Source organism: Microtus ochrogaster, linkage group LG2, assembly GCF_000317375.1.
Source record: "Microtus ochrogaster isolate Prairie Vole_2 linkage group LG2, MicOch1.0, whole genome shotgun sequence".
NCBI classification, from domain to species: domain Eukaryota; kingdom Metazoa; phylum Chordata; class Mammalia; order Rodentia; family Cricetidae; genus Microtus; species Microtus ochrogaster.
The window spans coordinates 27,435,661-27,448,540 of NC_022028.1; the positions used below are offsets into that span (position 1 = coordinate 27,435,661).

Consider the following 12,880-nt stretch of genomic DNA (forward strand, 5'->3'; position numbering starts at 1 on the left):
TTTTTTTTTTAAAAAAGAGCTGAATGATAGGTGGGACTTCTAGGCAGAGATAGGAACTCTGGGTTAGAATCTGGTGTGGGGAATTTGCCAACAAGACACAGAGGAAGTTGGATGTATTATATGGAGGGGAGGTAACGAGCCATGTGACAGAATGTAAATGAATATGAACAGTTAATTTAATATTTAAGAGCAAGTTGGGAACAAGCCTAAGCTAAGGCCAAGCTTCATACTTAATAAGAAGTCTCCATATTATTACTTGGGAGCTGGTGATCCAAAGAAAGTCCAACTACAAAGTTGTTTGCTTGTTTGTTTGCTTGTTAATGACTATGGACTTATTATTCTGTTAGCGTTCATCATTATGATGGAATACCGAAATAAATAAGGGAGCAAACAATTACTTGGCTCATAATTTCAGAGGTTTCAATCTACAGTCAGTGAGCCCCATTGCTTGGGCCTGTGTCAAGCCAGAAAGATCATGGTAGAAGAACAAAATAAAACACAAAGCTTCTTGGCACGGAGTAGGTAGGATGCACGGGAAGAAGAAGAGGAAAAGAAGGATGAAGAAGAAGGGAAGGTGCCAAAGACAATATATATCCTTCAAAGGGCCCCCAAAGAGGCACTATTTGGCACTATTAGGGGGTGTGGTTTTGTTGGAGTAGGTGTGGTCTTGCTGGAGTAGGTTTGGTGGAGTAGGTATGTCACTGTGGAGGTGGACTTTGAAGTCTTGCATATGCTCGAGCCATGCCCAGTGTCTCATTTCACTTCCCGTTGCTGCACAAGATGGAGAACTTTCAGTTACCTGTCCAGCACCATGTCTGCCTGCATGGTGCCATGACCCATCATGATGATGATGGACTGAACCTCGGAACTGTAAGACACTCAATTCGATGTGTTCTTTTATAAGAGTTGCTGTGGTCAGTTGAACAGGTGTGGATACTCCCCAAGGCCATCAAAACAACCCCCTGAAAGGACAAATAAAGGGGAAACAATCCTTAGAATTCACCCATGGCTGGGCCAGTCACCTTTATAATTCATAGGCTATGGGAAATGCTCAGACCAGTACTGCCCCAACATCAAAGGCTGTTGTCCTAACAACTGCTTTACAAAGTATAAACAAGCTTGCAAAAAAAGAAAAATCATTTGGATATTTTTGCTCATGTTATTTAATTGTATGCTGTTTCATATCTTGGCTATTAGGAATCAGAGCTGCAATAATAGTCCAAGGTGCACTTCGCTCTTTGCTGGAGCGGTTTCATGGCTTTGGGATGTGTACCAGAAGGGCTCAACTTCATTAGCCAAAAGAGACACACAGAACAGAACAAAATAAAATACTATCTCCCTCACTAGAATGGCTATTACTGAACAGAAAACAACATAACCAACGCCGATTAGGATGGGCAAAAGAGAGCCTGTATATACTACTTGATGGGAGTAAAATTCCTAAGTCCAGTCTGGAGAAAAGTGTGCAAATTGGGTCTTGTTCACTTTGGCTTGACAATGTCTCCATTTTCAAGAGTCTCTTGTGACATTTACACCGCTGTGGTGATTTAAATGAGATGTCATTCTGGCTTTTAAACACTTGGTCCCAAGTTGATGGCTGTTTGGGAAGCGTAGGAGGTATGGGCTTGCGGGAGGAAGTGTGTCACTGGGGGTGAACTCTGAGGCTTCAAAAGACTGGTATTGAGTTCTCCAATTCCCCATGGAAGTATGAGTCTCCATTTCTGTAAGCTGACTGGACCACGGTGCTTTATCCTGGCAGTAGAACAGAGTCTAATACAGCTATCTACTATGGTTAGGCTTGACCACCTTCACCTCATTAAAATAACTGATTACTGATGGAACAGAAGAAAAACAAAGCGTCGTTGTAGTCATGGTGTCTCTTCACAGCAATGGAAACCCTAGCGAGGATACCCTCTCCCTACAAGCTACTCCCTCTCACCAGGCCTCATCCACTAATAGAACATTCAGCACAGTGACATCTGAGCCCTCATGATTTCATGACCTCTCGAGAGTGCTACCAACTTGAGACCAAGTCTTCAGCGCTTGATGTATATTTTACACACAACCCTCCACAGGCGTGCACATAGTTGCTATGAAGAAAATACGCTAAGCCCTCTATCACTATCAGAAATGCAGAAATCTCAACCTAGGGTCCCAGAGCACAAGCTCAAAGCCTGCTGAATAAAGTGGGATTTGAAGCAGCAAGGTAGAAAGGTGTCTATGGCCATGGGAAGAGAGCCCCATCTGGGCAACTACAGAAAAGACATCTTGAACTGAATCCATTTGATAAGTTCATAAAAAACTGCATAAAAAGGTAACTTTCCATTGTTGTATATTGGTTTGAATTTATCAGTAGCTTAGGATTTTTAAAATAAACCACTATGAAAAAACACAATGTATTGTGTCCATAAAAACAAAGAGAACAGAGAGACGAGAAAATCACAGACACGGTATCGTCAAAAGATGCTTAAGGAATATGGAGAGGGGAGAGGGATGATGAGGCAGAGAAGAAATTCCAGCAAAATCACTGAGAAGAAGGGAAACAGAGTAATACAAGGAAGAAAAGTGTCAAAAAGTAGGTAGCTTTTAAGAGGAGAGAAGAATTTGATCAGGGTATTGGTTATGTCTCTACTGCTGTGTCAAAAAGCATGGCCAAAAGCAACAAATAAAGGAAGGGTTGATTTGGGGGCTTGCGGCTTAGGACCACCATCGCAGCAGAGAAGCGTGGTAGCAGGCACCAGGAACAGCTGAGAGTTCACAGCATGGACCACAAACAGGAAACAGAGACAGCCAACTTGGAAAGGCACAAGCCTTATAAACCCCAAAGTGCCATATGTCCTCCAGCAAGAATACACATCCTAAGCCTCCCCAAACATCCACCAACTGGGGACCAAGTAGTCAAATGCCCAAACTATAGGGAACTAGCATCCAAATACTACAAAGGGTGGATGGGGTGGGGGGTAAAGAGGTCCTTACCAAAAATAATTCTGCACAAAATACATAAGTACTGGCTGCTTAGAAAATACACAGAAATGGACATCAGAGGCAAAGGAAGAAGCACTAAAGGCTGCCTCAATTGAGCCAGGTAAGAGTGCAGATAAATATATTAGCTACTTTCAACACCCAGCAAAACTCAGAAAGGAAAGCCTTTTATTATTCAAAACACATGTATATTTCTAAATAAATACATACATACATGGGGGGATTTTTTTTTGTAAACCTCTAGATTTTGATTAAAGTCTTTCCATTTATTTTCCTACCCATAAAGCTCACATTCATCTCAAGTCCTTTCAAAAGATGCTCCCAATCTGTTCTGTGACTTTGCAAAAGGCATGGGGGCTGTGCCTGTATTTCTTCACGCTATTCTTTGATTTTGACATCGTTGCTTGAACCCTGCAATTCATGTTTCAAACTTTAGCCCTGCTGAATCTGTGTCCTGAGTTGACTAGTTCCCCCGCCTCACTAGAATTTTTAGCTGACCGTATCCCTCACTCTCTTCAGCCCAAATGGACCAGCCATTTAAGCCTGTGCTCCACAGTGCACTTTTCTCTGTTAGTCAATTTGTAGTACTTCCTCATAGGAGTTATTGATAACATGGCTGCTCTTCAGATTCGTATCTGCAATGCAAACCTTCGGTCCTCCACTCACAGACGCCTGAATCCTAAAGTTGGAGGGATAATTTCACAGTCCACACCTTTCCTTGTACTGAATTACACCTCTGGGGGGAAAAAAACTTCTTGTCTCCTTTAACAACCCTCAGCACCAACAAACTCTTGCTGGCTCATAGCACCCCGAAAAGAGAAAATTTAGCACCTTGAACAATAGTGTGAGAACAACTAAGGCTTTAAAAAAGGTTTTTATTATAACAATGATAATGTTTTCCATCCCCAGAGTAAAAATACTGACAACTGACACCATCCTGGCTTATCTTTGTAATGCTGTGAACATATTTTCTCAATGTCACCTATAGAAGAATCTAGAATTCTGGTCTTGGGGTTCTCGCTGCAGAAGAACATGATGGTAAAACATCTGTGGATGAACTGCTTCCTATTTACTTTGCAAAACTGCTCGAGAATTCACATAAGTAATTAAGGAAATACCCATCTTTTGTGAGATTTAAAAAAAAAATACTCCTTACCTCACTCAGGATAGTGTTTTCTATTTCCATCCATTTGTATGCAAAATTCAAGAAGTCCTTGTTTTTTACTGCTGAGTAATACTCTAATATGTATATATTCCATACTTTCTTCATCCATTCTTCCATTGAGGGGCATCTAGGTTGTTTCCATGTTCTGGCTATTACCTCTGAGTGAGGTAAGCCAGACCCAAAAAGAGGAACATGGGATGTACTCACTCATATTTGGTTTCTAGCCATAAATAAAGGACATTGAGCTTATAATTCATGTTCCTAGAGAAGCTAAATAAGAAGGTGAATCCAAAGACAAACATATAGGCATCCTCCTGAATATTAACCTTCATCAGGCAATGAAAGGAGACAGAGACAGAGACCCACAGTGGAGCACCGGACAGAAATCTCAAGGTCCAAATCAGGAGCAGAAGGAGAGGGAGCACGAGCAAGGAACTCAGGACCGCGAGGGGTGCACCCACACTCTGAGACAATGGGGATGTTCTTTCGGGAACTCACCAAGGCCAGCTGGCCTGGGTCTGAAAAAGCATGGGATAAAACCAGACTAGCTGAACATAGCGGACAATGAGGACTACTGAGAACTCAAGAACAATGGCAGTGGGTTTTTGATCCTACTGCACATACTGGCTTTGGAGGAGCCTAGGCAGTTTGGATGCTCACCTTACTAGACCTGGATGGAGGTGGAGGTTCCTTGGACTTCCCACAGGTCAGGGAACCCTGATTGCTCTTCGAGCTGATGAGGGAGGGGGACTTGATCAGGGGAGGGGGAGGGAAATGGGAGGCGGTGGCGGGGAGGAGGCAGAAATCCTTACTAAATAAATAAATTTATAAAAAAAATAAAAAAGTAAAAAAAAAATACTCTTTGATATTTTTGCCAGTAATCTGAAGGATCTGCTCCCTTCTATGAAAACATATAACCTCCCTGAGCTGGAGTTCCACAACCAAGTTCTAAAGAGTAATAATGGTAATTTCCAATCTGAGTGACATGACCATGATTACCTGCTGTGGGACAATGACCCGTACCCTGTCAATTATATTTTAATAAAATGCTGATTAGCCAGTAGCCAGGCAGGAAGTAGAGAAGTATAGGCGGAGCAGCAAGAATGCTGGGAAGAGAGAAGCACATTCTGCAATTGTGACCCAACCACAAAGGAAGCAAGATGTGACTGCCTCTCCAAAAAAGGTACCAAGCCACGTGCCCAACATAGACAAGAATTATGGGCTAATATAAGTTATAAGAGTTAATAAGAAGCCTGAGCTACTAGGCCAATCAGTTTATATTTAGTGTAGACCTCTGTGTGTTTATTTGGGACTAAACGGCTGTGAGAGCTGGTGGGACAGAAACCTCGGTTAACAATGACCCTTATTTCAAAACCAAAATGGTAATGCAAAGTGGGAAACGCAGACTAAGGGCCAGGGAGCCAGGGAGCATTTCCCAAGGCACCACAGAAGTCCATCGGCTGCCTTTTTCATGTTGTCAGAAGCACCAGGATCTCTGACTTCAGAGCAGTGCTGAGTTGCTGCAATTCTTGCCTAATTTTGACTTACAAAGCAGTTTTCCTAAGGAGCTTCTCGCTTATGCTACTTCTCCAAAGTCCTTATGATCCTAGTCTACATATCAATCCTGAAATATCATTTTCTCTCTCTCTTTCCCTCTCTCCCTCTCTGTCTGTGCATCTATGTGCATGTGTGTTTGTGTGTGTGTGCATGCGTGTTTGTGTGTGTGTGCGTGTTTATTAATTGGTCATGAAAAGTTGTCAAATGTTAAAAATGTATTAGTAATAAATAAATCAACTACTACTAAGCCCCCAGGTTCTCTGGTCTCTAAAGATTGTTAATGTGTGTATCACATAAGCCAGACATCATACAAGGTTCATCAGTACAGATACACGGCTCTGTAAGACCCTTTCAAACTTTATCCTCCCCCACAAGCCGTCTTCCCAAAAGTCTTAACCCAGAAGCCAACCCCCCATCTGCAATAGGAGACAGAGGTTTAGAGAAAGAGAAAAGAACAGGAAGGTTAAGGTTTGGGAACTCTGAGGTTGGGATCTGGGATGCAGCCTGCATGGAAGGCTGGGCCACACACTCAGCTGAAACACAGATATGATGATTATCATGAGGGCTCTGAAAAAAACCTGGGGGGGGGGAGGGCCATTCAAACGAATGCTTCTCAAGAACTTCCCCGCAATGGGGGGGAGGGGTTGCACTATCTCTGAAAGTTGGGTCTACGTGACAACACAAATGCAAGATGAGAAACTTCCAGAGCCTTTGAGAAACTGGAGCTGTGCCATCCCAAATCCGTGGAAATGCCGTATAGCCTCTAGACCAAGGCTGCTGATGTCCACTGGAAGAATTCTCTGCATAAGAAGTGTGGGTGCTAGGGGCTGACAACGTCACCAAAGTCTGCAGAGGCGTACGTTCTCTCGGAGAAATAACAAAACTCCACGGCCACTTCTGTCATTCTCCTAGTGCTCCTCTGAGAAATCCTATCTGACCTCTGAGGTTGAAATCCCATGGGGAATCTTCGGGAATCTATCAAAAGCCTGGCCTCCCTGCGCGGTCTCAGAGCCTCTGAATACAAAACAGGACCATTTCCTGGCTCAGAACTCCATCACCAAATTCCTTAGCCTCAGAACTGATGGGAAAACAGATCCCCAAGTTCTTCTGATTTAGACATCATGCAGGCTGACAACAGATAGGAAATTGACAAGGAGATTTGAAATCTTCCATTACCCAGCCAGTTTGTTTTTTTTTTTTTCTTTTATGTGGTAGAGAACACAGCATCCTTGATTTTTCTCACTTTTCTCAATTGAAAGCAAAACCATGATATGAATTAAAGCGTGTGTGTGAGTGTGTGTGTGTGTGTGTGTGTGTGTGTGTGTGTGAGAGAGAGAGAGAGAGAGAGAGAGAGAGAGAGAGAGAGAGAGAGAGAGAGAGAGGAACGCTCTGTGTCTCATATGCTGTACCACCAGGCATCCTAAAAGAGCTGTACAGTTTTAGGGGTCTTTTCTCCCTGTCCCATCTCTACTGTATTTGTACACTCTTCAGCCAAACAACATCACCTGGTTTTTACACAGAACCCTCCCAGGAACAGCCTGAGAAAGAGTACAGACTCACAGAACAAAAGTAGATGATCAAGGGTACAGGAAAAAGAGAGTACACTTCCTTCCAAGCTGAACTCCGGAATCTCCAGTCGGACAAGGACAAGGCATCTGAGGCCATCAAGCTACCTTTTCTTCTATTACGGAGGCCCACAGAGACCAGGGTGGGCTTGCATAATCCTTATAAACTGCCGCTCTTGGGATTTCCTAGAGGTAAAGTTTTTCCACTAGCAAAGGGTCATAAACCCCTTCTAGTTACTGCTAAGAATTAAGCATTCTCTGCAAAAGAATAAAACACACACACATACACACACACGCACATGCGCGCGTGCACACACACACACACACACATATACCAACTCAGGGGTTTCTCAGAGGCCCTAAACCTCATCTCTTAATGATTAACAGATTCATGGCCACGAAGTTAAGAAGTTCTGCCCCAGAGAAAGCAGTTTTTCTTTTTCAAAACTTACCAGCTCGGGCATTTACACTCATCCGAATGGTGCAATCTATAAAATTCAGAGAGAAAGCGATTCCAACAATTCAAAAAGATGATTTAATCCCTAATCAATATTTCCATATTTCTAACATGTGTCAAGGAAAGAAAATGTGCAGGAGAAATTGAAACCTATACATATTTCACTAGCGATTTCACATATGGACCTGGAATATCTTTTCTCCTAATATGGAGATGGCTCAGCAGTATTTAAATGACTCCTTATTCCAAGTCATATAAATATGCACCAGATGTATCTTTTGTAAATGTTATGTTTTTCAAGTTCTCAGCATTTGCAAGTAGTTGAAAGCTATGTCAAGCACGCTTTAATGGGGCATAAAAGTGTATTGTATTCAAAGAGATGGCACTGCTTTGTAATAGGGAGAAATACAAATGCTGTCGATGGCTACATTTCCACTTATTGATTTATGTTGCACAGCGGAGTGGTCTGTATTCTTTACACACGAGTTCCTATCAGTTCGAATCTAACCACAGACAAGAAGTCTTGCCTCCATTAATGGATTCTCTAGACGACAGAAAATTCCCAACACTCCTAGAATCTCGGTCTACAGAGACTGAAAAGGTCAGCCCAATCCCACACCCAGATTGAACAGATGAACACAGCTGAACCCCAAAAATGTTACCCTGAAGTCACCTCAGCACTGAGCGGCTGGGGGAGAGGGTGCAGGAACTCCCAGTCCCTGGGCATGAGGAACTTCCCTGTGCTCTCTCTCCACAGCACCTGTGGCCTGCACAAAAACATGAACAGTCAGAAGTGGAGCACAGACCACGTGTTGATTTCCTGGAGGGACTGTCATCTATGTTTTTTTTAAACTGTCGAAGTAGCTTATGGGAAGTAAACACAGGGAGTAAAATGTCATGCAATGATCAGCACTAATGATTTTCAAGGAAGATCGTAATGCCTTTCTCTGATATGAAATTTATCTGACTCAAGATGAGCTTTCTCACTGAGACACCCAATAAAAGGCACCCAATAAGTTCTCCTCTCAATATTTTTTGATTATATACATTATATACATTACATATATGTATATATATATATATATAATGGCTAAGAAATGTTTTCAAGTCCCACAGCAACCAAGTTGAAAACGTTTTGGGTTATTTGGGATGGGGGTGCTTTGCTTTGATTTCTGTTTCTGAAGTTTTGCTGTTGTTGTTGCTCTTTGTTTTTTGTTTTTGTTTTTCTGTTTTTGTGTTTGTAAATGCCCAAGAATAAGTCCTCATTGCACAACTTTTTGTCTTTTTGTTAAGGAGAAAGAAGATCCTTTTCTTCCAGAATTCCGTGTGGCTGGAGCCTCTCGAAGGAGAAGGAAGGCGTTCACTGCCACACCTTAGCCACCCCTGACTCTCGCCTACTTCATCTCCTACCATGTACTGCCTCAAATCGTTCCTGGGAATGAGACAGACTATTAAATAATGAACCAGCTAGGTAAGAGGCATTCTCTGAAAGGCAAGCAACTTTTCACTTTGACCTTCACAAATAGCATCTTGCCCTCCCGGGCCCAGGGGCAGCAGTGAATAATCTCAGGTAAAAATGAAGTCATAATTGAAGTTTTCACAGACTGCGCATCCCCATCCCCGTGAGTGGAGTTCCCCTGCTTCACAGAGTTCCACAGCTGAACATATGTCCTCTCTGGCTTCAGACGAAAGCACATATTTTCTTTCTCGAGCCAGGAACCAGGTTTTGCACACCAGGTCAGTGCATGAACCAGCAGCTCACAGTCCAGAGGAGAGATGCAGGCAAGGCCAGCTCAGAATTCGCCCTCCACGGGCAATGCCGGTTGCTTATGAAACACTACCACTGTTTCCCAAGCAACATCATGACTCCTAGAAGCTTGGGCAGTGGTCCTACCTATGTGCCATAGGCACTCACTAGTCAAGCTGGTGTTAAAGGCATGTCCATCACCACTGGCCCAGGTTCCCTCATGAGAAGATCAAAGGTTCCTATGCCAGCCGTCAATGCTATGGTTAGGGGTGTTGCTCTCCACCACTAAGTGATTTTTTTCCCAGGGTGCTGGGAGACGCAAAAGCCAATACTTTTCTGTCCAGACGGGGAGCACAGGAGGGAGTGTAGATACACCCACGTTCTTGCCAAGAGGCTTAGTCTAACTTGCCATGCTTCTATGTGAACGCAGCATCCACAGCAGAGTTGTGCCAAGTTAAGATGGGAACCTTCTTCTGTTCTTGTTATCACAAAGGGCAGGGATGGGGGAGGACACAGTTACAAAGGGTCAGGTGGCCTTAGGAACGGTTGCCACCTTTGTTCTACTACGAAATGGGGCGAAGGGGCTGAATTCACCAAATGTCACAGAAGCACTTAGCAAACTAACATAGAGATGTCCTGAAGGGGCATTGTCCCGGGAACTCCAAGATGCAGAAGCAAGGACAGAAAGCAGAGGCACACATGTTCCCTCACCTACCCACAAATTCAGAAAACGGTAAACCATTGCTACTGGGAGACAGTGTCTTTAGCAGACAAGCTACAACTTGGAAACGCAGCATCCCCATACCATGACCTTGGCAGGTGGCACAGGCCTGTGTCACTCAGCTGGGTGTCCCTGCCAGTCCTCAATACAGAGACCACCTTGAAGAGAATTAAAGTAGGAGAATACAGATAAGGTTCAAGCTTCGATGCCTGGTTCATTATCATTTTTAGTAAACTCTAGTAATATTATTAGTGCCACTGTCCGTGTGGGTTTTATGATGGTGGAAAGTCCTGCATCACCCTGTTCCTAAATGAGGTGTTTTCTCAGAAGAGTTCACCCTTTCTCACACCCCTGAAAGAACTTGAGCACATAGAACTGGATTCTGGTCCCCCAACCCAGGCCGAGGAATTCAACACACAAGAGAAGGGATCGGAAAGGGGGCAGGACCCAAGACCCACACAATTGTCTTCTGTAGCATGGCTTTAGCATGTGTTCGCAGGCCCAGTAATCCTGACCACATGCACAACGTCACCTGCCCCTTTTGATAAAGTTCCGACTGAGGGTAACAAGGACAGTTCTAGAGACGGACAAAGGAATATCGCCTATGTTGACAGATCCCAGGCTCCCCTCTCTGTCCATTGTGAAAACAATGGCCTTAACTTGTTTTTCATTCCCAGAGAGCACAAAGGGAAAAATCTTACCCAATTTAAAGTGGCACTAACGAGATGTCTATTAGAAGCCCAAATGGGACAATCTCACATCCAGCAGGTTGGTATTCCTTCTACCAAGGACTCTCCCTAAGAACACAATCATGCTGAATTGATAGCCAACAACCATAGTCAGGAGAGAGGTTGCCCTTCACAACATCGCTTCCCCAATCCCACCAAGGCCAACCCTTGCCTTTTCTGAGTTACCCGAAAGACAGTACCCTGAAAGACCAATCCAATGCCTTCTCAAGGCCTGCTACTCAGAACTGTACCACCTTTAAGGCATAAAGCTCAGACGAGCATTTAGAAATGGAAAACGAACCTAACCCAATGGTTAATACACTGATTCTTTATGGGGATGTATAGTGTGTGTGTGTGTGTGTGTGTGTGTGTGTGTGTTTGTGAAGAGATACATACATAAAGATATATATATCAAAATATATATATGAAGATATACATATATACATATCATCTTTTAATATCCACAAAAATCAATTTGGCTGTTATCCACTGTCATTGAACTACAAGCAAAGAACAGATCACGTGTGCACTTGGTCCTGCCTTGATGTCTAAAACCTGGAGTGTGGAGCAGATCTACAGCCCAGGCCCCATGAAGAGATTTCTATAAGTTCCACTTCAGCTACCCCAACCCACACAAGAGTTAGAGAAACCTGGTAGGCAGGCTGTGTTTAGTAGATGGGGAGGGGGGGGTAGAAGGGTGGGAGGGCAGGAACTTTGGTGTGGCCTGGGCAAGGAGAAGAGATGCAACCCTGGTCTCAGCCGTGCTCCTCTGAGGGATTTCTTCCTTGATCCAACTCACTTCCTATTCACAACTGATTTTCCTCGAAGAACCCTCATCACTGAAGGCCTGAGAGTTTCACAAATGAGACTTTTGCTACCACATAGCACAATGGTCGCTGCTGTCTCCAGCTCCCCAACGTCAGGAAGGAGCGGCAGCATTATCTCAATACGTCTTTTTGTTTATAATAAAGGGAGGTTTTGAAAAATCACAACACAACCGTTTTTAATGTCTGAGTTTAGGGGGTTTGCTTTTTCTTTTCTTTCTTTAAGGCTGAGGCTAAAGGCAGCTGATAGTGGCCAGTCCTGATTGGCCAACATCTGCTTCTTTACAGGGACCTTACTTGCCAAGTAGCTGGACAGCAACACCCATTTGGTATTCATGGGAAGTGCTTGCCGAACAATAATGACAATAATTGCCTCTGATTCTTGTGTTTACAACACTGCCAAAGTATCATTAGGGCCTTATTTATAGATAATAATGCTTATTAATCACAAGTATTTGAATTTTGGAATGTATTAGATTAATATTCTTTTGTACCTCGGCTCTGTACTAATGTTGTGAAAGGCGCTCACTGAATGCAACTCATTGGGAATGCTTATTTCGAGCTGCAGAATAATGTGCGCAACTTGCAGGTGAAAGAGAGAGAAATTCCATGGCTACCTCTCCACAGCCTCCACGGAGGCCGGTGGCCAATGGGGAGAACCAGCCCGGCCTCTTAAACGAGAAGGAAAAGAAAGCAAAGTAAATAGCCCTATAGGTTTTTTTTTTTTTAAGAAAATCTTGTAAATACTGAGCTTGAGAGACATTGCTGACAGGACGTGTGTTGTTCTGTTTTACCTCAAATCTGTGGATGGGTCGTTTTATTGGGAAGGGTCTGGCATGAGGAACAGTCATTGATAGCTTTATAGTGCATATGTTTTTAAAAACTCCATGGAAGAAAAAAACCATTGAGTGGTTAATAAAGCTGGTAGACGCACTACTTTAATGTCTAAACACCTACTCGTTACAGGATCCACCGTATACTTATTTGCTAATCTCTTTCTACACATTCATTTTCTGTGCAGACTTATATGTCACCTAGTATTTCTCTACGTTTGTGTACAACTGAAAATAGGAATCATTAAAATTTTCAGAAGAGTATCATCATTTTTCCAGGTTAATGCAATCTCCATTAGTA

General features: G+C 43.3%; 1 long non-coding RNA gene across 3 annotated transcripts in view; it reads right to left on the reverse strand.

Moving 5' to 3' along the window:
- The window catches only part of LOC102000915, a 48,017-nt gene that overhangs the window by 19,890 nt on the left and 15,247 nt on the right, over positions 1–12,880 (reverse strand). For 2 of the 3 annotated variants that reach the window (XR_003378112.1, XR_003378111.1), the window contains exon 2: positions 800–962. The exons of the other annotated variant lie outside the window; for it this stretch is intronic. This is a non-coding gene — a long non-coding RNA (uncharacterized LOC102000915). The remainder of the gene's footprint in view (positions 1–799; positions 963–12,880) is intronic. 3 annotated transcript variants of the gene reach the window in all.